The sequence below is a fragment of the Stenella coeruleoalba genome, assembly GCF_951394435.1.
Source record: "Stenella coeruleoalba genome assembly, chromosome: 12".
Lineage (NCBI taxonomy): Eukaryota > Metazoa > Chordata > Mammalia > Artiodactyla > Delphinidae > Stenella > Stenella coeruleoalba.
The window spans coordinates 8,337,017-8,359,961 of NC_137158.1; the positions used below are offsets into that span (position 1 = coordinate 8,337,017).

Below are 22,945 nucleotides of genomic sequence, written 5' to 3' on the forward strand. Positions count from 1 at the left end.
CAAATATAACAGATACAGAATTAATATCCTATTTATAGAAGATAGATTGATCGATTGATCAATTGGTCAATAGGTAGGTAGTACATGGGGCACAAAAAACACTAAAGTACATATTTACAAAGGAAAAGGATAGGGACAGAAAATTTACAAAAAAGAAAAAACAAAAAGAAATATGTGGAAAATGTTTATTTTCAGTGAAGACAAATCATATAAATGATTTGTATAAATAAAAAAAGGACCCTTTCTCACTATTGAAACAGCATGTTATATATTGCTGGTGATTTTGTAAGCTTTTTAGTAATTTTGCAGTATATATCAAGAGGCATAAGAAGGTTGAAATTTGGGAACCAATAACTTAAGAAAATACATAACCTCAAATGTAGAAAACTCTAGATTCATAAACATGTTCATCATGGTTTTTAGCCCTAAAAAAGATGAAACCACCTAAACATTCCAAAGTGGGAGAATGATTAACTACATCTAATCATAATCATCTGAATATTATGTAGGCATTGTGAATACAGGTTACTAGAACCAAAACAAAATGTTTGTCTTCATGCTTAAAGAATAAAATCCACTTAAAGATTTTAGGTATGTTATTATTATATCTAATAACAAGTGTATATCTAAAATATGCTTATGTCAGAATAGTAGGAGTCTCAGGCATTATTTTTCTGTTTTCCAAATACCCACTATGCAGTTAGGAATTTTTATTAATGGCTAAAACATATAAAGAAAGAAAGCATCATTCTGGGTGAGAAAAACCCTGCCTACTCTCTTGGCTATGACAGTAATTGTGTTGCTGATGGATTTGAACATCTCTGGACTCTAGTTTTCTTCACTGCAGACATTATCCAATGCAATCCATTTATTCCAGTCTTTCAAACTCTAAAATTCTGTGATCTATAGTTTATAAATAATGAGCATAAAAAGATAGTTTCAGATTTCTTTCAAAATATTGTTGCCATTATGATATGGAAATGGAGCATTACTATCCAGCAGGGGAGCTTATAAAAAAGAATATAAATAATGCATTTTAAAAGCTTTTACATGCTTAAAATATTTCATGAGTTATGGAAAAGTTATAAAAAAAAGAGTCACTAAACAAAAGCATAAGATTAAATAATCAACACTCAACAAGATTTTCAACAATATATATTTTGTGCAAAGCACTGTGTAGTAAAAAATATAGAGAAACTAATTAGAGAGAAAAAATTTTTAATGATAAGTTACATTAAATATAAATGTATAAATTTAAAACAAATTTACTCATTTTATGATTAGCATATTTTTGGGGTTCTATATTAAAATGTTTTTTTATCATCAGTTAATGAGTATATTTTGCTATATTATATTGTAAAGTTGTGCTTTTATGTTTACTTTTACATCAGTAATCCAGTTGGAATTGAGTTTTTTTAAAAATATGGTATCATGTAGGACATGCACCTTTGCATTATTTATTGAAAATAAATTGAAAAATTTTGGAATCTACATGTTGATTGATACATACTTTAAAAATAACTTCTGATATTTTGATTGGTATAGCATTGAAATGGATTAATCTGTGGGAAACTGGTACCTTTACAATAGCAAATTTACCAAATCACAAACATAGTAAATGCCTCCACTTATTTAGTTATTTAAAATGACCTCTATAATGTTTTATACTTTTCTGTGTAGAAGTCACACAACCTTATTAAAATTATTCCTTTTATTTTGTTTTTAGTGCTGTTGTAAATGGTTTTTTAAAAAAGAAAATTTCATTTTCTAATTAAACATTGCTAGTAAAGAAATATAGATAATATTTATATACTGATCTATAACATTGCTGAATTCTCTTATTAATTCTAGTAGTATTAAAATTCTTTTTAAGTTTCTATTATTCAACACGTTTTCTATGAAAAATGAGAGTTCTACTTTTTCTTTCTAAACCTTATGTCCTTTATTCTTGCCTTCTTCAGATTAATCAAGCATTTATTTCCATGATAAATATATATATAATTGTACATATAATTTAAATTAAAAAATTCATTATATTTGGTTTTGTCCGTCAAAATCTGTTTAGCTTTATCCATTTGTTTATCCTTTCCTTTGATTTCCCTTTTTTCTTGAAATTTTGTGCTGACATTTAGAATTATTTTATTTTTGTCTGAAAAACTATATTTAGTGTTTTCTTTTAGGATGTGTTGGTGATGAAATAGCTTACTTTTGTTATCTGGATATGCTTTTATTTTCTCTTTGCTTTAAAGATAATTTTGAGGTCTGAAATTTTAGATTGGCAGTTATTTCTTTTTAATACTTTAAAGGCTTCATTTCATTGCCTCTGTCTTGCATTATTTCTTTTGAGAATTAAGCTGTAAATCTTATGCTGCTCCTTTGAAAATGTCTCTTTTTTTCTCCAAATGCTACTAATTTTCTGCAGCTTTAGTATTATGTTCATAGATGTTGTTTTCTTTGCATTTATCCCATTTAGATTTATAGCACTTCTTGAATTTGTAGCTTCATGTCTTTCATCAATCTTGGGGAAAATATTGGCCATTATCTCTTCAAATGTACTGTCAACCTATTGTCTACATCCTCTCCTTCAGGGACTCTAATTATACATATGTAGATATTTCACTTTGTTCAGATGATCTTCTGGCTATTTTTTACTCATTGGTCTTCATACTTCCAGCTAGTTATTTCTACTGACTTTTTTTTTTTTTTTCTGGCACGTGGGCCTCTCACCACTGTGGCCTCTCCCATCGCAGAGCACAGGCTCCAGACTCGCAGGCCCAGCCGCTCCACGGCACGTGGGATCCTCCCGGACCGGGGCACGAACCCGCGTCCCCTGCATCGGCAGGCAGACTCCCAACCACTGTGCCACCAGGGAAGCCCCTCTACTGACTTTTGTTTCAGTTTCACCAACCTTTTCTTCTACTGTGTCCAATTTACTGTTAAATCCATTTATTTACTTAAATTATTGTGTGTGTTTTTAATACTTATAATTTCCACTTGATTCTTTTTCATTAAATTAAGTTTTTGTTAAAAATTCTCCATCTTTTCACTTAATTTCTTGGCCATGTTATTCATAGTTAATTTAAAGTTCATGTGTTTAACAATGTCTTCCAGTCCCACCTCTGATTCTAACAACGTTTCTAGCATTGAAAATATGAAGTCCTAATGTCACTGTTTCTCATCTACCAAATAAAGAGGTCTGTTAATGTGATAAACAAAACTACTTTGTTCATACTCCTCGAAGCATCACCTTACAATATTAAGCTGTGCTTAGCCACAAACTTTTATTTAAAAGTAAGGGGTTGTGGGAATGTGAATTGGTTCAGCCACTACGGAAAACAGTATGGAGGTTCCTTAAAAAACTACAAATAGAACTACCATATGATCCAGCAATCCCACTACTGGGCATATACCCTGAGAAAACCATAATTCAAAAAGAGTCATATACCAAAATGTTCATTGCAGCTCTATTTACAATAGCCCGGAGATGGAAACAACCTAAGTGCCCATCATCGGATGAATGGATAAAGAAGATGTGGCACATATATACAATGGAATATTACTCAGCCATAAAAAGAAACAAAATTGAACTATTTGTAATGAGGTGGATAGACCTAGAGTCTATCATACAGAGTGAAATAAGTCAGAAAGAGAAAGACAAATACCGTATGCTAACACATATATATGTAATTTAAGAAAAAAAAATGTCATGAGGAACCTAGGGGTAAGACAGGAATAAAGACACTGACCTACTGGAGAACGGACTTGAGGATATGGGGAGGGGGAAGGGTGAGCTGTGACAAAGCGAGAGAGAGGCATGAACATATATACACTAACAAACGTAAGGTAGATAGCTAGTGGGAAGCAGCCGCATAGCACAGGGATATCAGCTCGGTGCTTTGTGACCGCCTGGAGGGGTGGGATAGGGAGGGTGGGAGGGAGGGAGACGCAAGAGGGAAGAGATATGGGAACATATGTATATGTATAAGTGATTCACTTTGTTATAGAGCAGAAACTAACACACCATTGTAAAGCAATTATACCCCAATAAAGATGTTTAAAAAAAATAAATAAAAGTAAGGGGTTTATACAGGATTATCTCTAGGTACTTCTCTAATTCTGCAAGACTAAGTCTAAGGTTATTTTGGAATGCTCTCATGTTTGGCACTGTGCTAGATACTGAGGGGATATTTGATCTGAATTTAATACTCAAGGTAGTACTATTTAGACTGAAAGGCTTATGACAATTCTCTGTCTTTTTCAGCACACTCTTTGTTTCCCAGTACAGTGCCTGGAGCACTCAGTAAGTACTGGCTGGATGACTAAATGAGTGATTGAGTTAATTGTATTAGAAATACAGACAAAAGACTTATATGTGGAATCTAAAGTATGACACAAGTGAACCTATCTATGAAACAGAAACAGACTCACAGACATAGAGAACAGACTTGTGGTTGCCAAGGGGGAGGGGGGTGGGGGAGGGATGGATTGGGAGGTTGGGATTAGCAGATGCAAACTCTTATATATAGGATGGATAAACAACAAAGTCCTACTGTATAGCACAGGGGACTATATTCAGTATCCTGTGATAAACCATAATGGAAAAGAATATGAAAAAGAATATATATATGTTCACTGAGTCACTTTGCTGTACAGCAGAACTTAACACAACATTGTAAGTCAACTATACTTCAATAAATTTTTTTAAAAAAATTAAAAAAAAAGAAATACAGATAAAGTGATAAAACTCAGCCTTTCTCTTGAAGGGTGAAAAGTGGTGATTGACTGAACATAGGAACCGAAAGAAGAGGGAGGAGTTAAGAAGTGAGAATCCCTACGCTCATCTGAGCAATTCCTGCATGTTAGATACCGTTCTGAATGTTGCATACATATTATGTCGGATAACACGTACAGTTTCTCTGTGAGGCAGGCATTTAGAGTGAGATTAGGTTCCCTACCTGAACGTGGCAAAGATCGAATCCAGACTCAGGTATGTCTGACCCCAAAGCCTTTAATCATTGCACTATGATGCCCAAGCATCATAAGGACATAAAAAGCATAAGGACAGAAAAAATGTCTTTTCACAGGCAATTAAAAATATATGAACCTAGTTATATACACATAGATAGATAGATGAAGATATATATTAACATACCTAAAAGAGAGAACTATTCCTTGCTTCTGGAGGTTTTATTTTTTTCCTCTTCTTTGGTATTGATACTTTTCTTAAACTTGTAAGGAAGTATCCAATATCTTCCCCACCAATCCATAACCCACCTGCCAATGAGAGTGTTTAAAAATTTTATACAGTTTGAGTTAGGGCTAGGTTCTTCATGTACTAGAAATAGATTTTTAAAAATACAAATATACATATTACATATACACAGCTACACATACAGAAGATGGGCCAGAAAATCTTTCATTTGTCTAGTAACTTAACAGACCATTGATTTCCAGAACTGGGAATAAATGTTCTTGCTTTATTTTTCATAAATTATTTTTTGAATGACACTTCAGTGAGTGGATGCTGTATTGTTTGCCAAAAAAATGCCCTCAGGAGAGCAAAGTTATTTCAGAAATCTCATTTTATGTCCGTAGCCCTGAAGCTGACTTTTTTTTTTTAGTTTATTTTTGGCTGTGTTGGGTCTTCGTTTCTGTGCAAGGGTTTTCTCTGGTTACAGCGAGCGGGGGCCACTCTTCATCGCGGTGTGCGGGCCTCTCACTGTCGTGGCCTCTCACTGTCGTGGTCTCTCACTGTCGTGGCCTCTCTTGTTGCAGAGCACAGGCTCCAGACGCACAGGCTTAGTAGTTGTGGCTCACGGGCCTAGTTGCTCTGCGGCATGTGGGATTTTCCCAGACTGGGGCTCGAACACGTGTCCCCTGTATTAGCAGGCAGACTCTCAACCACTGCGCCACCAGGGAAGCCCAAGCTGACATATTTTTATCACAAGGATTAGAAAGGAAAAGCCTAGAAAGAATTTAATAGGATAAACAGACTAAAAGAGAGTCGAGCAGTTGCTTCTAACGTGTCCACTGTTCTTCAAATGAGCACCTTTCTATTGCCAGCGTCTCCTGTGTAGGTTGGCTACACGCAGCAATTAGAGGCAGCCCAGCTCTCAGACTCCATCCCCCACCTCCCTCCTCGACCCTCGCATCTCTGGCAGTTGTGGTTTTCTTGGATACATTAAGCACATTCCTAACTCAGCACTCTTCCCCCACCCCCCGCCCCGCCCCGCCCCACCGCGGAGCAACAGGCTCCGGACGCGCAGGCTCAGCGGCCATGGCTCACGGGCCCAGCCGCTCCGTGGCACGTGGGATCCTCCCAGACCCGGGCACGAACCCGTGTCCCCCGCATCGGCAGGCGGATTCCCAACCACTGCGCCACCAGGGAAGCCCCTAACTCAGCACTCTTGCACAAACTTTTCCTTCTGCCTGAATGTCTCCAGTCTACCTGCTGTGTCTCCATAATTCACTCCCTTCCTTCTTTCAGGTTTCTGTTCAAATGTTACCGTTCCATTGAGGCCTCTGAACTCTCTTTATAAAAGAGTAACACACGCTCTGCCTTACCCTCAGCACCCACCCTGGCAATATCTCCTTCCTAGCTTTATTTTCGTCCATCCCATGTGTCACCATCTGACATATATTAGTCACTAATTTCTGAAGTAACTATCCATCACTTCCCTTGGGATATAAATCCTATGAGAGAAGAGAATTCATTTTGTTCATTTGTATCTCGACAGTGCCTCAGACGTGGTAGCACTCTATAAGTATTTGTTGAATCAATGAATATTGAATACACAATATTTTGTGAAGAATTTTCAGAAGGTTTTCAATCCAGCTAAGCCATTAGGAGATAATTATTCACAGAAATTAAATCTAATCTTCCAGTTAGAACATAGCATTGGCATATGAAAAATTGCTATGCATTCATCTCATCTCATCTAGAAGAATCCTTAAACATACCTGCAACTGGTTAAACCAGAAGTATTGATGGAAATATTTGGAGCTATCCCCATCTCGATTAACTTTTCCACCACAATTCATGGAAGGAACATGGAATCTTATCTGTCTTGTTAATGGTTGTTTCCCGAGAAGTAAAAACAGTGTGAGGGGCTCAATAAATATTTTTTGTATTAAAAATATATTTATTAGAAAATATATATGTGTGTGTTTTTATATATATATATTATGTATTATCCTACAGTGTATAAAGCTCTAGGTCTTCAGAATCTCTTGATTATTTGATGAAGAAAGATTCTATTTTCTCTTGCATCTTCAAATAAAACACAGTCAAATGCTCCAACCTTGTAAATTACCAAGGTATTAACGGAAGCCAGCTGCAACTTACAAATGTCCCTTTTTATAAGAAGTCAATTTGGGCATGTGTTCTCCTTAGTGTTATATAGCATTTGATCTCTCTAGGTCATACATCCATTTTTTAATCTATCTTAACAAGGACTCCTAAGGCCCAACAATGCTTTCAACATTCTCTGAAGCTCACACACGCGCACACACACACACACACGCACGTATTCATTTTAAAATTCCATTATGTTTACACAGCATGAGGCTACATATTATATGATTGAAGTTTTCTATTTTATTTATGAAAAGATACCTGTGATATTAATTAATTCATTTATATGGGGACCAATATAAAACCATGAAGAAATTGGACAACAGTACTAGGAACTATAACCTTACCTTAAATACGTAACAAACATATGTTGAAACAGGAGACTCAGTTTTGCCTAGAACCCAGCACAAGTCACGCTCTGGTTAAAGGCGCTTAGAGAAGCACATTAACTCCTACAAGCATCACGAGAGTTATTTTAGAAGAAAAGATACACAGCTCAGGCACTGAGGGAGCCTCAGGCCCTGAAGATAAGGTGGCCAATTAACACTGCTCTTAGGAAAGCTTACAGTGTTGCAGCAGTGATCTGGGGCTTTCACTGGGCCATAGTTACATCGGTCCCAGTCTGATCCCTAGAAATCAATCCTAAATATAAAGGATCTATATGTAAAGTCCTGTCCTTCTATCGATACTTTGTTTGTTTGCTGTATGTGCTAAATATGGGGCTGTCTCACAGGCATTTATACCCATTGTCCTGTTATAATAGTCATAGAGCCTCCTTTCACTCTTGAAAATGTGCCTGCTTGGAAAGAAATGATCTGGTCATCCTATTCAAACCCATCTGTGTAAAGGGAAAAGATTCCTTGTCATAGGCAGTATCTATCCAGAGTCTTCCTTGCAGACCATACCCTTGAAGAGATTCATTAAGATGAAAGGAACAGAAAAGCCTAAGAATTGATTTACTTTTGATCATTTAAAGAATACATCTTGCTGTTTGTCAATAATTTCAAAATTATGTTTTCCTGTGCATATATAAATTATATTAAAATATGAATAATTTTTACTTTAAATTCGACCTTGCTCATATGAACCTAATGGGACTCCAATATTTAAAAAAATTACATGAATACCAGTTTTTCATAACAGGGTTATTGTTTCCTTCTTTTTTCCAAAAATAAATCCTCCAAAATATCGAAGGATTATTAAATAAAGGAGGAAATGTTAGGAAATCGCATCCTACTATTTTTTCCCACTGACCACAACATGACATGATAGGGGTTCCTGTCCTTCTAAGATGACCAAGGGTGCTGTGTTGAGCAGTAGCCTGCCCTCAGCCACTCACATACTTAACTTCCCCGCTTTATTAGGGAATTATGTGAGTGCACGTGGTCATTTACATAGCTAAAAAAACAGATTCAAGATTTAAATCACTGGATTATTAAAATAGTGTTTTGCCAAGTCTTATGCCAGGAAACCTAAACAACTAGCTCAACACAGAATTTTTAAGTTTGATTTATTTCACCAAGTCCATAAAATACAGTGTTTAATTTTCCCTTTCACTTCTGCATATCTGCAAGTGTCTCTGCTGCACAATGATAATTAGGGTTCATGAAAAGAAAGCAGTCTGTTTCTGGGCTCTCTCTCTCTCCGGCACCCCCTCCTCTTCCCCACTGCCTCTTTCTCTCCTTTTTCCCTCAATTTCTCCAAGGTGGTTGGACAGGAGTCATCCAGGTCTATAGCAACTCCTGTCCACGTTCAAGGACCAAAACAAATACTAATGTACTACCTTCTGTGAGGAAAATCTGGCTTCATGTGCAGAACTTGCTGCTTCAATCTGTTGAATCTTGGAGAAGCTCACGTGATTCTAGGTCACCTCCTTCCACGCCTGGCCCCCTTCTCCCTGGCAATGTGACAGGGGATCGCTTAGGAGGGCTTATGCCCCTCCTCCACACTCAAACACAAACTGCGACACACAGGGCTTGTCTGTCATTTATTACGTAGTTCTCCCTTTCCCCCTTTTGCCTAAAGGATGAGCTTTTGAAAACAAAGCAACTTTGCATTTAATTGAATTGATTAAAATGAATATAGAAACATGATTGGTCCAAGCAATGTTTAAGGTCTCTTGTGTTCCGAAATACAGGCTTGTTCTCTGTTTCTCTGTTTACCTCAGCCCTTACATCCAAGCCTTCAGCAAGTCTTGTCAAGTTCACCTCTAAAACGTGCCTAGGATTTGTTTACTTCTTTCCTTTTACAACCACCATCCTCATCATAGCCATTGTCATCCTTTGCCTGGATATCACAGCCTCAGAACTGGTGTCTTCATTTCTACTTTCCCATTCTCCACGGGAAAGCCAGAGTGATCTTTGCAAAACGAAAATCAGTTCATGTCATTCCCATGCTCAAACCCTTTTTACTGGGGCCTCAGAGGTCCTGCAGGACTTGGCCCTGGACCCCAGCATCTCTGACCACACCCTCTTTTGCCACCCGTTCCAGGCAAGAAGGCCTTTTTAAGTTCATGAACAGGCCCAGCTCTGCCCGCCCAGAACCTCTGCACGGGCTGCTTCTGTCTCTGATCTTTGCGGAGCTGGCATTCACGTCTCAGCTCTAATATCACCCCTTAGAGATTCTTTCTAGGGCTATCCCACCTATATTTGTCTTTTGCACTCTCGCCTAGTAATTTTTTTTTTATCACATCACCTCCACATTATTATAGAGAGAGCAAACGGTTAAAAAAAAAAAAAAAGATGCCAAACTCCCAAGGCCAGGTGCAAAAGGAGAAAGGCCCCGGTCCCTTAGCTTCCCAGGTCCTTCTCAGTTTGAAGAAGGCTCACCTGGCTTGACAGCGTGTCACCAGCAAAGCCATGGGAGCTACAGAAGAAAGAGGGCTTCCTCTGCAAGAAAGAGAACAAAGAGCTACCAAATTGTTCCCCCTCACCTTACTGGGGTGCTGGGTCGATCCCCCTGGAGGTGTGGTGAGACTTTCTGAAGAAGATCCCCAGTGAGAGGGGCTGGGTTGGCTGAGTGAGGGACAGGGCCTGCAGAGCTGCACGCGTAGCTGGTTAGCGGCCGTTCTAGAGGCAACAAAGATCCAGGGGAGGATGTGGGATATTGCCCTGGTGGGGCTGAGTGAGTGAAGATGCCCTTTGTGCATCCTCCTAACCATGGAAAATTACCGGTGACTCACATGCTTCACCCTCTTACGATGAAATGTGACTTGGAAGCTTCTCCCATCAAGGGATGGAACCTTGACTCTTAACTGGCTTTGTGACTTGATTTGGCCAATAGAATATGGTAGAAGTGATGGAGGCCAGTTCTGGGTTTAAGCTCAAGAGGCCTTGCAGCTTCCACTTGGTCCCGAACCCCTGTGACCTCCTGGATCAGGCCAGCCTGTTGGAGGGTGCACATAGAGGAGAGATGACCTGTCCCAGCTGAAACACCTACTACCAGCCAATCTTCCTCCGACCTGCCGGCTGACGACAGACACAGGGGAGAGCCCAGCTGAGAGCAGTCACACTGAGCCCAGACAAATGAACTTCACTCAGCAGACCCGTGAGCAATGACAATTGCTTATGCTTCCAGCTACTGAGTTTTGGGATCCATTATTATAGCTAAAGATACGTGGAGTAAAGAAGCTGAATGCTGCCCGTGACCATTTGTGTCACCTGCCGTGAGATTGTCATTCTGACACAAACCACTGACATGAGACTGACCTTGATGGAGAAAACAGACCCTTCCTGGCCTCACATAGTCCCTGTCTCCTGACGGAACGAGCATCCCCAGGCTGGGGCCAAAACTGGGTGGTAGCACCACAGCAGAACCAGCTGAGCACTGACCTCAGTTAGGGAGAGGCTCAGCGCAAAGCATCTGTCTGGAAGCCCATGCAAGCAAGTCTTTAGATACAAGATAGTGGGTTTTTTTTTTTTTTTTTTTTTTTTGCGGTATGCAGGCCTCTCACTGTTGTGGCCTCTCCCGTTGCGGAGCACAGGCTCCGGACGCGCAGGCTCAGTGGCCATGGCTCACGGGCCCAGCCGCTCCATGGCATGTGGGATCCTCCCGGACCGGGGCACGAACCCATGTCCCCTGCATCGGCAGGCGGACTCTCAACCACTGCACCACCAGGGAAGCCCAATAGTGGGTTTTAATATGACTATCAAAACACTAAAAGTTATTGTGAGGTTTTTATAAAAATAAAGAACTGTTCTGTATAGGAAAAGAAAAAAAATATTCTGTAGAGTTTGGTTAACACCTGACATGCTGAAAAATAAGTGTAGATTTATGAACTATCATTATTTCCTTCACTAGCTATGTTTTATGACTTCTCATAATTACTTGAAAGGGGCTTTATAAACATAAGAGCTTACATTTAAGATGGATAAAAATTATACTCCAATAAAGATGTTTAAAAAAAAAGATGGATAAAAATGGGTTTATGCTAAAATAATTTGACAGCAAGAATGTCCTTGAGTATCAGAAAAGCAGATAAATCTGTCACCTTTGATAGAAAACAGAAACTAGTCAAATTCATCTTACCTTGTCTTAGTTGACTATTACTTTGCCTAGTTCACTATCTTGGAATTTCTTTTTAAGTCAGCATAGACTAAAGCGTGTTGCAACACAGCATCTGAATAAATAAAGTAGTTTTAAGACCAAACAATTTAGTTCATGGTTTTCTCTTAATTAAAATTGATTCCGGTCTTACAACAGAGACTTGTAGGTTTATTTCACATTGTCTTGTAAGGGGGATTATGTTGTCACTATGTACCTTTGAGGACCCTGCTTTGTCTTGAGTTCCCCTTTAGCCTGTCTATTGGGTGATGTAGGGCTGCAAACGGGTGTTTGCAGAAGAAAAGTTGCCAGAGCAGAGTGGCTGAGAGCCTGGGCTGTGGAATGAGACAGTATCTGGGTGCAAATACTGGCTCTGTCAGGGATGGGTTCAGAGCCTTAGTCCTATGCTGTAAAAATAGGGCAATAGGGTTGTTGAATGATTTAAAAAAGATAAAACATGTAAAGCACTTAGTACCCTTCCTAGCACATGATGATTTTTAAAATTAATTAATTAATTAGTTTTCTCTGTGCTGGGTCTTAATTGTGGCTCACAGGATCTTCACTGAGGCATGCGGGCTTCTTAGTTGTAGCATGTGGACTTCTTATTTGCGGCATGCAAACTCTTAGTTGTGTCACGCATGCAGGACCTAGTTCCCTGATCAGGGATTGAACCTGGGCCCCCTGCATTGGGAGCGTGGAGTCTTATCCACTAGACCACCAGGGAAGTCCCACACATGGTGATTCTTTTTTTTTAATTTATTTTGTTTTTGGCTGCGTTGGGTCTTTGTTGCTGTGCGCGGGCTTTCTTTTTTTTTTTTTTTTTTGCGGTACGCGGGCCTCTCACCGTTGTGGCGTCTCCCATTGCGGAGCACAGGCTCCGGACGCGCAGGCTCAGCGGCCATGGCTCATGGGCCCAGCCGCTCCGCGGCATGTGGGATCCTCCCGGACCGGAGCACAAACCCATGTCCCCCGCATCGGCAGGCAGACTCTCAACCACTGCGCCGCCAGGGAAGCACTGTGCGCGGGCTTTCTCTAGTTGCGGCGAGCGGGGGCTACTCTTCATTGCGCTGCGCAGGCTTCTCATTGTGGTGGCTTCTCTTGTTGTGGAGCACGGGGTCTAGGCACACGGGCTTCAGTAGTTGTGGCTCGCGGGCTCTAGAGCACAGGCTCAGTAGTTGTGGCGCACGGGCTTAGTTGCTCCGTGGCATGTGGGATCTTCCCGGACCAGGGATCGAACCCGTGTTCCCTGCATTGGCGGGCAGATTCTTAAACACTGCGCCACCAGGGAAGCCCACATGGTGATTTTTAAAAGTGATTCCATGAGAATCATAAGCTACATATATTCTAAATTGAAAATAAATATTCTAGAAGGAGGTTACAATGAAAAGAATCAATTTTATAGACATAAATCTGACATAATGTTCTAGGCAACCTATCATTTATGATGTGTCAGCACTGAATTTTTTTTTAGATGCATATAAGATTGGTTCTTTAAAAACATTCAGGAGTTAGTGCAAAGTTTAATTAGAGAATAATTAGAGATTCTTGTTCTAAGAATAGTAAGAGATTAAACAAAGTTGTGTTCTCATTTTCAATAATGAAAATTTCCCTTAGGTTTGGAAAAGGAGTGAAGAGGACATAGGATGAGGACATTTTCGACTAATAAGAATCTGTTGTCTTGATGTGTTGCTGTCCTCAGAGCCTCTGCGCTGGGGTCTTTTACAGATGAGAGCAAGTTATCCTGTGATTATTTTGGCAATATGGTAATTTAATTCCCTTAGACGTAAATACCAAACGAACGTGCCGCTTTTCCGTACCAACTCTGAGATTCAGTCTATACGATGTCATTAGAAAATTGTATGTCCTTAGTTACTTAACCCCCCAAGGCCTCATTTCAAAAAATACTTGAAGATTATACTAAGGAAAAATAATTTATTGTCTTAGATGCTCTGGGTATCCTTAAAAAAGGAAAAGACACAGTTCCAGCCCTCAAGGAGTTTACAGTCATGTCAGGGCCAAATACAGAAATGTGTGTGAAACAAGGTGTCAAGTAGGCTGTCATTAAAAAGTGCAAATTGCGCTCCACCATACAGAGGCAGGGAGGGTCTGTTAGGTGGGAAGAGGCCAGGGAAGGAACTGTGTGATAGAAAACACCTCAAATAAGCAGGATTTCAAGAGCCACCTGGCATTTCAGTTGGCGGCTACAACAAGAGAGTGTGAGAAAGCACTGGCTGTTCAGTCTGTGGTCACAGGTCATTAACCTGGTTATGGCGTCATGTGCATTTAAGGGAACTGAGGTGACGGGGTGGAGGTTACGCGGTTTAGGGCCTCGAATTCCAGGGAAAGGATTTAGTTCAGTAGGAAACAAGACAATTCACTTTCCTCTTCTGAATAAGGGGAGACGTGAGCTTGTTCCCTGTTGATTCTTTCAACAAATCTTTATGACAGAAACAGTAAACTCATCATTTCACATGTAATTATTTAGTGAAAGTGCCCACTAGGATGCTCTGACGATTTGTAAATATATTTACTGAGATGACAAAAAATGGACCCTTGAACCATGTGTGTGTTGGGATGTGAGGGACTTAGGGGCGCTGAACCTCTACGCTGTGGAAAATCAGAGTATAACTTTACAGTCAGCTGTCTGTGGTTCTGCAACCACGGATTCACCAACTATGGGATTTTGTAGTACTGTAGTACGTATTTAGTGGAAAAAAATCCACGTATAATTGGACCTACACAGTTCAAAGCCGTGCTGTTCAAGGGTCAGCTGAAGTTTGTTCACTGAAATCTTTTGATCCTGACGCTTTCACGTATGAATACAGTTTCCCCCTCTTTTGAACTCTTCCAGCATTTTATATCTACTTTGCTTATTACATTCCGTATTTTTATTTCAGATCGTCATTATACACATATACATCTCTTTCTTACCAAATGTTAAACCCCAGGAGGTGGGGCCCATGTCTAACCTATCTGTGTATACCTTACAGTGCTTAGTTTAAGAAGCGTTCAAAAATACATATCAAATGAATAAACGGTTTAAATAGTATTAGCTTCCTAGTGAAACCACTAGGCTAAGTTCAAATGTTTTAAGTTGCATCCTAATTTTTATCTGAAAGATTCCTCCTGGCAATCATTGAAAGGGGTACCTGAAAGGCCAATTTCTCAGTTCTCTTAAACGCACTGCTTTGTTAATTTGTTGGCGATATATAAAACACCACACTTGTTCATGTTTGTTGTACTTTTTATTACAACAGCAATACATGTTCACTGTAGAAAATGTATACATTACAGAAAAGCAAAAGGAAGAAATCAGAATCTCCCATATCCTAACTCAGAAGTAACCACAGCTACTGTTTCAGAGGAGTTTATGAAGCAGACTCAACATGCATTTTTTTGTTTTGTTTTGTTTTTTTTAACATCTTTATTGGAGTATAACTGCTCTACAATGGTTACTTTCTGCTTTATAACAAAGTGAATCAGTTTACATATACATATGTTCCCATATCTTTTCCCTTTTGCATCTCCGTCCCTCCCACCCTCCCTATCCCACCCCTCTAGGTGGTCACAAACCACCTAGCTGATTTCCCTGTGCTATGCGGCTGCTTCCCACTAGCTATCTATTTTACGTTTGGTAGTGTATATATGTCCATGCCACTCTCTCACTTTGTCACAGCTTACCCTTCCCCTCCCCATATCCTCAAGTCCATTCTCTAGTAGGTCTGTGTCTTTATTCCCGTCTTGCCCCTAGGTTCTTCTGACCATTTTCTTTTTTTTTTTGAATTCCATATATATATGTGTTAGCATACGGTATTTGTTTTTCTCTTTCTGACTTACTTCACTCTGTATGACAGTCTCTAGGTCCATCCACCTCACTACAAATAGCTCAATTTCATTTCTTTTTATGGCTGAGTAATATTCCATTGTATATATGTGCCACATCTTCTTTATCCATTCATCTGTCGATGGACATTTAGGTTGCCTCCATGTCCTGGCTATTATAAATAGAGCTGCAATGAACATTGTAGTACATGACTCTTTTTGAATTATGGTTTTCTCAGGGTATATGCCCAGTACTGGGATTGCTGGGTCGTATGGTAGTTCTATCTTTCGTTTTTCAAGCAACCTCCGTACTGTTCTCCACAGTGGCTGTATCAATTTACATTCCCACCAACAGGGCAAGAGTCTTCCCTTTTCTCTACACCCTCTCTAGCATTTATTGTTTGTAGATTTTTTTAATGATGGCCATTCTGACTGGTGTGAGGTGATACCTTATTGTGATTTTGATTTGCATTTCTCTAATGATTAGTGATTCAACATGCATTTTTTAAACTGTTTAATACACTTGGCTAATTTGCCTTTTACAAAGGGCAACTATTTGGTGCCCCTTCTTTTGAGGTCAAGAATATCAATCCTGTCAAAATGGGTGGAGGAAAAATCACCCCTTTATCAAGCTGCATTTCTTTGCATAGTAATTTAGTTGAATATTTTTTCATGTGTTCACTGACCATTTGTATTTCCTTTGTGAATTGCCTCTTTACATTTTTGCCTATTTTTTTTTAATTGGGATATGTATCTCTCTCCTTTTTTAAATTTTTGAGAGCTGGGTGTCTAGTAATAAACATTTTCCCAGTCAGGCGTTTGTCTTTTAACATATTTCCTTTCAGCATCACCGATCCCTAGGAAAAGGGTCTAATAAGCTAAGTGAGAGTCAGATCCATGATCACCTCTTCCTCTCATTCCTAAGCTGAGTCAATGTCAGGAGCTCAATGTCTTCCAGGAACAGAAGCAAACATAGTAACCACCAGCGGAATATTATTTTCTCTATGAGGACAATTATTTTTTGAAACAAGGGTAAAAATAGCATTTAAAAATTTTAAATGCCCTAACTTACTTTTGCCAAACATTTTGAACTAACAGGACTACTTTCTTTCTACCCTTACTTGTATGATACGAATACGAGACACAGTACCGGCCTAAAAAGGAATAGAAAGGGAAGTACGTGCTCTCGATGACAAGTCAGAGTTGGTAATTACAGCTGACAGTGACGTCTGTTCCTCCTCTATGGATGCATTGAAGAATTTCCATGGGGTCTGTATGGGAGTCATGTATGCCTGTGCCCCTCCATTCAATAGAGAATGAGCGCTCTTATGGCTTGTTAACCAAGAAGTTAGCTGGGGGCAATGCTGAAATTCTTTCTTCTTGGAAAATGGAAACTATGAAGGGGGGAAAAGTGAAAGAAATTACAAAAGGGAAAAAGTAAAGCAACATGGCTGGGAGTACAGAAGTACACAAAAACGAAGGAAAGGAAGAAGAAGTTGCCATGTTAAAACAGAAGCGATTGAGAAGTGAGGTTTAGAACACATGCATTCTTTCAATTTATTATGGGGCAATTATCAAAATATGGTTCAGTGTTAATTTAAATGCTTAAATTATGTAGGTGGGGCATTAAAAATATGGAACAGTTTTTTAAAATGCATTTCAAATGGAATTTAGCCCACTTAAGGCATAAAAAATACTAGTTAAACATGTCTCCCATGGGAGAAAAGTAGAAAACTGTTTGTTTTTGAAATCTTAAAAATTTTTTTTTGTCACACATGGATACAGCTAAACTGGGTGTTAGAAGCCCTCCAAGCTGTTTGCCAGAATTCAAAGTCCTTTCACATTCCCCTGTAATTTTCAGATGTTCCTTCACCAGTGGTAGCTTCAGAAGCAAGTGGGAAAATGCAAGTTTATAACAGTATTGGGGTTAGATAAATAAAATGGGCTTGGTTAGGAGATCTCTCTACTTGAAGTCACTTTGAAATTCAGTGAAAGGAACTGGATAAAGGACCAAATCCCAGGGATCTGATAGTTTGTGATCATGAAGCCAGCCCACATTTGAACACTTTCCTGAAAGCAAAACACAGGAGGATTTACTGATCTGGAGATGCTGGTGTATCTAGGGACAAAGGAAGCAGTAGATAATAACTTTTAATTGTATTTCTTTATTTTTCACTTTCTTCCAAACTCTTATCTAGTTCAATACTTTGAGCAGGAAAATGAGCAATTCAAGAGAAACAAAAATATTACAGTGTTTGGCTAGTTCCAAAACCTCTTAAAGACTATGAAATTATTAAAATATTTATGAAAATAATGCTAACATGAAGATGATTTACTTGTATTAAAGCACAAATTAGAAGCAAAATTTCAAGCTTCCTTTTAGGTAGTTTTAAAGGCTTATTTTAAATAGTACTAATTAAATGTCAATGTAAAGTTAATTGTCTATGGGAGAAATAAAACCTGGATGCTTTCATTTCAATTAAAAGGTAAAGTACAATTGCTTTGAGAGGAAAAAATATTCAAAGAGGGGTAATACTATTTAGAAAATTAGAGAAAGGTCACCACAGTCTGATGCAGGTATGGGAACCCTGTTTTTCGGATGGCCATCTGGGCAGCGTGACTCATGTAACATCCTCCCTCCTTGGCCTCTTTCCACAGTCAACCAAAAACCAGTGATGAAAATCACAGGAGAAGAAAACACATCAGGAGGTTTTAAGTCCTGACATGTAAACACGGTTTGCATCACTATGGATGCAAGACTCTAAAACTACAGGGATTTTGATCAGGATGAAAGACAGGTTTAAAAACTACCAGTCGACTCTTTCACAGTTTCACTTCAATGAGGTGGAAATGAGCTGTCTGCTAACAATTTTTTTTAACACTTAAAATTTTTTGCCAGCCTGATTTTATTTCCTGATCTGTGAGCGCAGACATTTGTGAAGCCTATTGCTATGGTTTAAGATAACTTTTAAGCTTAATGATTTTCACCAGTATGGATCAATAGTATAATTTATCCTATTTCGCCAATTGTGGCAATACTGAACATTAAACCAAGTTACCTGTTTTCTAATGCCTGACTTACTTTTCCGAATTCTATAATGGTTCTACTTTTCTTTCAAACATATATATATATATATAAATATGTATATATGTCTATACAATATGTATATATACCTACAAGTGTACATACATACCGTCTATATATACTGTCTCTACACACACGTCCCCACACACTGATCTGCAGAAAAATGTCACCTTCACAGGTTCGAAGGGATCCCAAAGCGTTCAAAACCCAGGATCTGCAGTACCAATCCATAGAAAGATATAATATTTAAAACCACAAAATAGTTTTGTGGACTCTGAGACAAAACCGTGTCACGCAAGCCTGTACACAGGAGCCTGATTAGAAGGCTGGCGGGCTCTGCTGACCAAATTCATCTAAACTGACGGAAAAGCACAAACTGAAACGTAAACGATGTCCTTCTTTAGCTCAACTGTTAAAAAGCCAATTATCTACCTGTGCGTGCTCGCCGCATGCAATACTTTGATGACACTTCGCAATCAGGAGTGAGAAACTCTGAAGTCTTTGCATCCACCCGTCCTTCTATATGGGAACCAGCGAATAAAACAGCAACCCGAAAGGCATAACTCCCGGCTGTAGGGCGACGTGGCTGTAATGCAGGAAAACCTGGGCCTGAGTTGGCGGAGTCCTCGGTCCTCGCCGAGTGGGAGGGTCACACGGGGAGAGACTAATAAGGGCAGCGAGGCGTCCCCCGTCCCCACTCGCAGGGCGCTCAGTGCTCGCGGTGCTGCAGCCGCGCGCGGTCTCCGCTGCGCCTCCGAGGGCCCCGCGCGCGGTCAAGGTAAGTGCGCGGCGCCGCGACCCTGCCCGTCGCCCGCTCCCTCGCACGCACGCGGCTCCGGGTCGCCGCTCGCGTTCGGGCTCCTTCGCGTGCATCCGCTTTTCCAGAAAATCTGAAAACGGCGCTACCCTCGTAGGTGGGTTTGGGTGGATAAATAACGTACACCTGCAATTGCACATTCCCATAGGTAGCTTAACCCTGGGACCCGCAACGTTTGGCACGATCTGGCCACTGGAGCACGCTGCGTAGACCGTAGGTCGTGTTCCTGTGTTCCCATAATGCAGGCTGCGGGCTGTATACTTTAGTTCTAGGTGGTTCTGCCGGCTCTGTGTGTTTGTAGAGCGGAACCAGGACCCCTGCTGATGCGGTGAGAACAGGCACCGAACACAGAGGAAACAAGGATCCCTGGGGTGGAATGCGCAAAACAAACCCACTCAATAGAAATTCAAGCCGTTAGAGCTTATTTTTTGGTTTCTGTCTAGAAGCGAGGAGACAGTTACGGGACATAAATTGGGAGACGCGGGGTTGCGGCGCCTCCTCCCCTACCGTTCTGACCCGAGGCTGCTTCTCCGAGCGCGGCTCCCGGGGTGCGGCGCGGGCGGGGATCCCGGGACTCGGCCTCCCCGGCCCGGCTCATCCCGGCGCGCCCGGCCCTGCGCCCTGATTGCCCCGCAGCCGGCGCCGCGAGGCCGGGCCGAGCTCCGGGGTCCCCGCCGTCCCCTGCCGCCGCCAGATCCGCCGCGGCCGCGGGGAGGAGGCGGGCACTGCAGGGTCCCGGAGAAGTTTGTTGGCCCGGAATCAAGCTTGCCGCGGCCGCGGGCTCTCCAGCTCCTCCGGGGCGCGCGGCGTAGCCGCGAAAGCTGCCTCAAGTCGGTTACGGAAGGAGGGGGAGAAAAGCGAGGCGAGTCGGTGGGCAGACGAGCCGGTGGACCGGCAGGGCTGCAGCAGCCTCAGAGGCGCAGAGATGCGGATTGGCAGAGGGTGGGGAGAAGCAGAGTTCCAGATCGCAGGGTCAGCCAGCCTCAGGGGACAGCAGGCTGGGGGTAAAAAGAGGAGGACCCAGATTCCCGCAAATGCATCGTTTTAATCGAACCATCCAGGAACTGGTGACCGGAGCCACTGCTGGAGGCTGGGAAATGGGAGCTTAAAGGAAACCACTGAGCTGCCTCCCCCCCCACCCCCCGCCCCGTTCCAAGACTACTTGGTTCCATCTTCTGCCTGGAGGAGGGGGCCGAGGAGAAACCAGATGGGAGGATGGTCCGGACGCGCAAAAGGGTTTTGTATCTGCCTGATAATGGAGCGGAGGAGATAAAACCTCTCCAACAGCCCCCTTCCCACCCATCCCGACAAAAAAAAAAGAGAGGGAGAGAGCAATGGTGCTTCTTCTGCCCCAAAACAAGTGCCACTGTCATTCTTTAAGGGATTTAATAAACCGCTTCAACTGAGTGACAGTCTTTCAGCATCTCCTTCTGGTCCATGGGGAAAAAACGGTGGGACCCTAAGTAGAGATCTTTGACGTGTGCCTGCAGAAGAGAAGAGATGTTTAGGTCTTCAGATGGTGCAACACGTCCCTAAAACCCCTTCCTGAGGAATAGCTCTTCAGGATGGAAAAGAGGATGGTGATGCCCAGGGTGGAAAGTTCATTCTCTCCCCGGGTGTTAGAAAATGGAGAAAGTTACAGGCAGGTGCTTCTATAATGTGCTGTCCAGCCTGATCTCTAGAACTGGTCAGGAATCTAAGTGGGGTTTGCTGAGAAAGGAGGGAGAAGGTGGGCGATAGAGTAGGGGAGAGAGCCTGAACCTGATAAAAAAAAAAGGTCAGAGAAAGAGCAAAAAGATGACAGGAAACCAAGAGCGATTATTCATTCTCACAGTTGGGACGTGATCTCTGTGCCTGAATCATCATCATCCAAGGAAACCACCTAAAACAGATGGAAACCCGTGGTATTGTCCAGAAATAGAAAGTTCCCATCTACTTTCTGGTCCTTCAGTTTAATCTCTCCTGCTGCAATTTTGGTTCATTTTTTTCCCCAGCAGACAGCAATGCCCAGTGGGTACACAGAATGGATGGTTTAAAGGCAGGAGAAGATATGCAGATAGAGACCATGGTTGTCTGGCCAGTTGGCAGCATTAATACAAATTCAAGTGAAGAATGAAAAATTAGCAGGAATATGAACTAGCAGAGCTAGAGAGATGCAATATATAACCTGGAGAGGATGCTGGAAAAAATATTTGAGGTGGGCCACGTTGAGGAGTATATCTTAAAGAGGCAGAGAATAAGGAGGCTTAGCAGAACACAGCAGGAGAGAGGACCTTCCAGCCAGAAGGAAAGGCACGTGTGGAGGCTTAGAGGTGGGCGTGAGCCGTCATGTGCCTGGTAAGTTGGAGAATCTAAGCTGGGGTGAAACCAGAGATGAGGAGATCAGATAGCACCTGCCCAGGAAAGATTGGAGAGGAGAGCTGAAGGGCCAGGGGCTCGATAGGGTGTGATTCTGCAGGCCACGAGCGAGATAATCAGGTGAGGAAGTTGCACGTCGAATTTGGAAATGATAGAAAGATGCGAAATGCAAGCATGGTATCAAAAAAAAAAGAGTGGAACGATAGGTCTCTCTTATCCATGCAGAGGTTGTGAGGCCCAACGCGCCTCTTATCCCTCTCGGAGAGAAAGCAAAGATAATCCTGAGATTGCAAGGTTATTCGATCAGAATATTAGGAGAGGCTTCCAAATGGGAACATCAGGAAAAGTTGATAGATCAGGCAAAAAGATACAATATTTATTTAAAATTTGAAGCAGCATTGGGTCATTGATATAGAAATACCTGTGGAGGCCGAGCTAGAGAATTAAAATCTGACAAAATATAGGTCGGTCATGGTGGTTGAAACTGAGAATAGCATCCAGAAAGAAAGTTGATGGTGACAGCTGTCTTTTAGAGAAGTGAGTCAATAAAAGAAACGGGTTGTTGAGGGTGGAGAGAGTTGGTTAAACCTGCTCAAGGGGAACCTAAGCCTGGTGACCCCCTGGGAAGTCGACACTAGTTTTGAAGTGACAGGAGAAATAACAGAACTTTGAGGAAATGTGATAGTGTTGATCAGTTTTAGAGAACTATATCCATTAAGAACCAGGAAGTATGTTTTCGGTAAAAGAAGAAAAGTTCAATAGTATTTTTTTGGTCTCACTAAATAACTGAAATTATGTTCCCTGAGCCTTCTTTTAGTAGTTTTTCCTCTATTTCTCTATAACTCTTCACTTCATCCATATTTTTTGTAATTGTTAAGTCCCTATCTGAATACGTTACTTGGCTTCAACCTTTCATTTGCTTAATTTTAGTCCACATAGGATTGCCTTAGACTGTATTCATCCTACA

The 22,945-nt window shown here is 41.1% G+C and overlaps 1 protein-coding gene across 1 annotated transcript in view; it reads left to right on the forward strand.

The window, feature by feature from the left end:
* Positions 1 to 19,514: 19,514 nt before the first annotated feature.
* Positions 19,515 to 22,945, forward strand: part of COL19A1 (collagen type XIX alpha 1 chain) — a 363,495-nt gene continuing 360,064 nt past the window's right edge. Inside the window, exon 1 of the mRNA XM_079939273.1 lies at positions 19,515 to 19,581. The gene's annotated coding sequence lies outside the window, so the exon portion shown is untranslated. The remainder of the gene's footprint in view (positions 19,582 to 22,945) is intronic.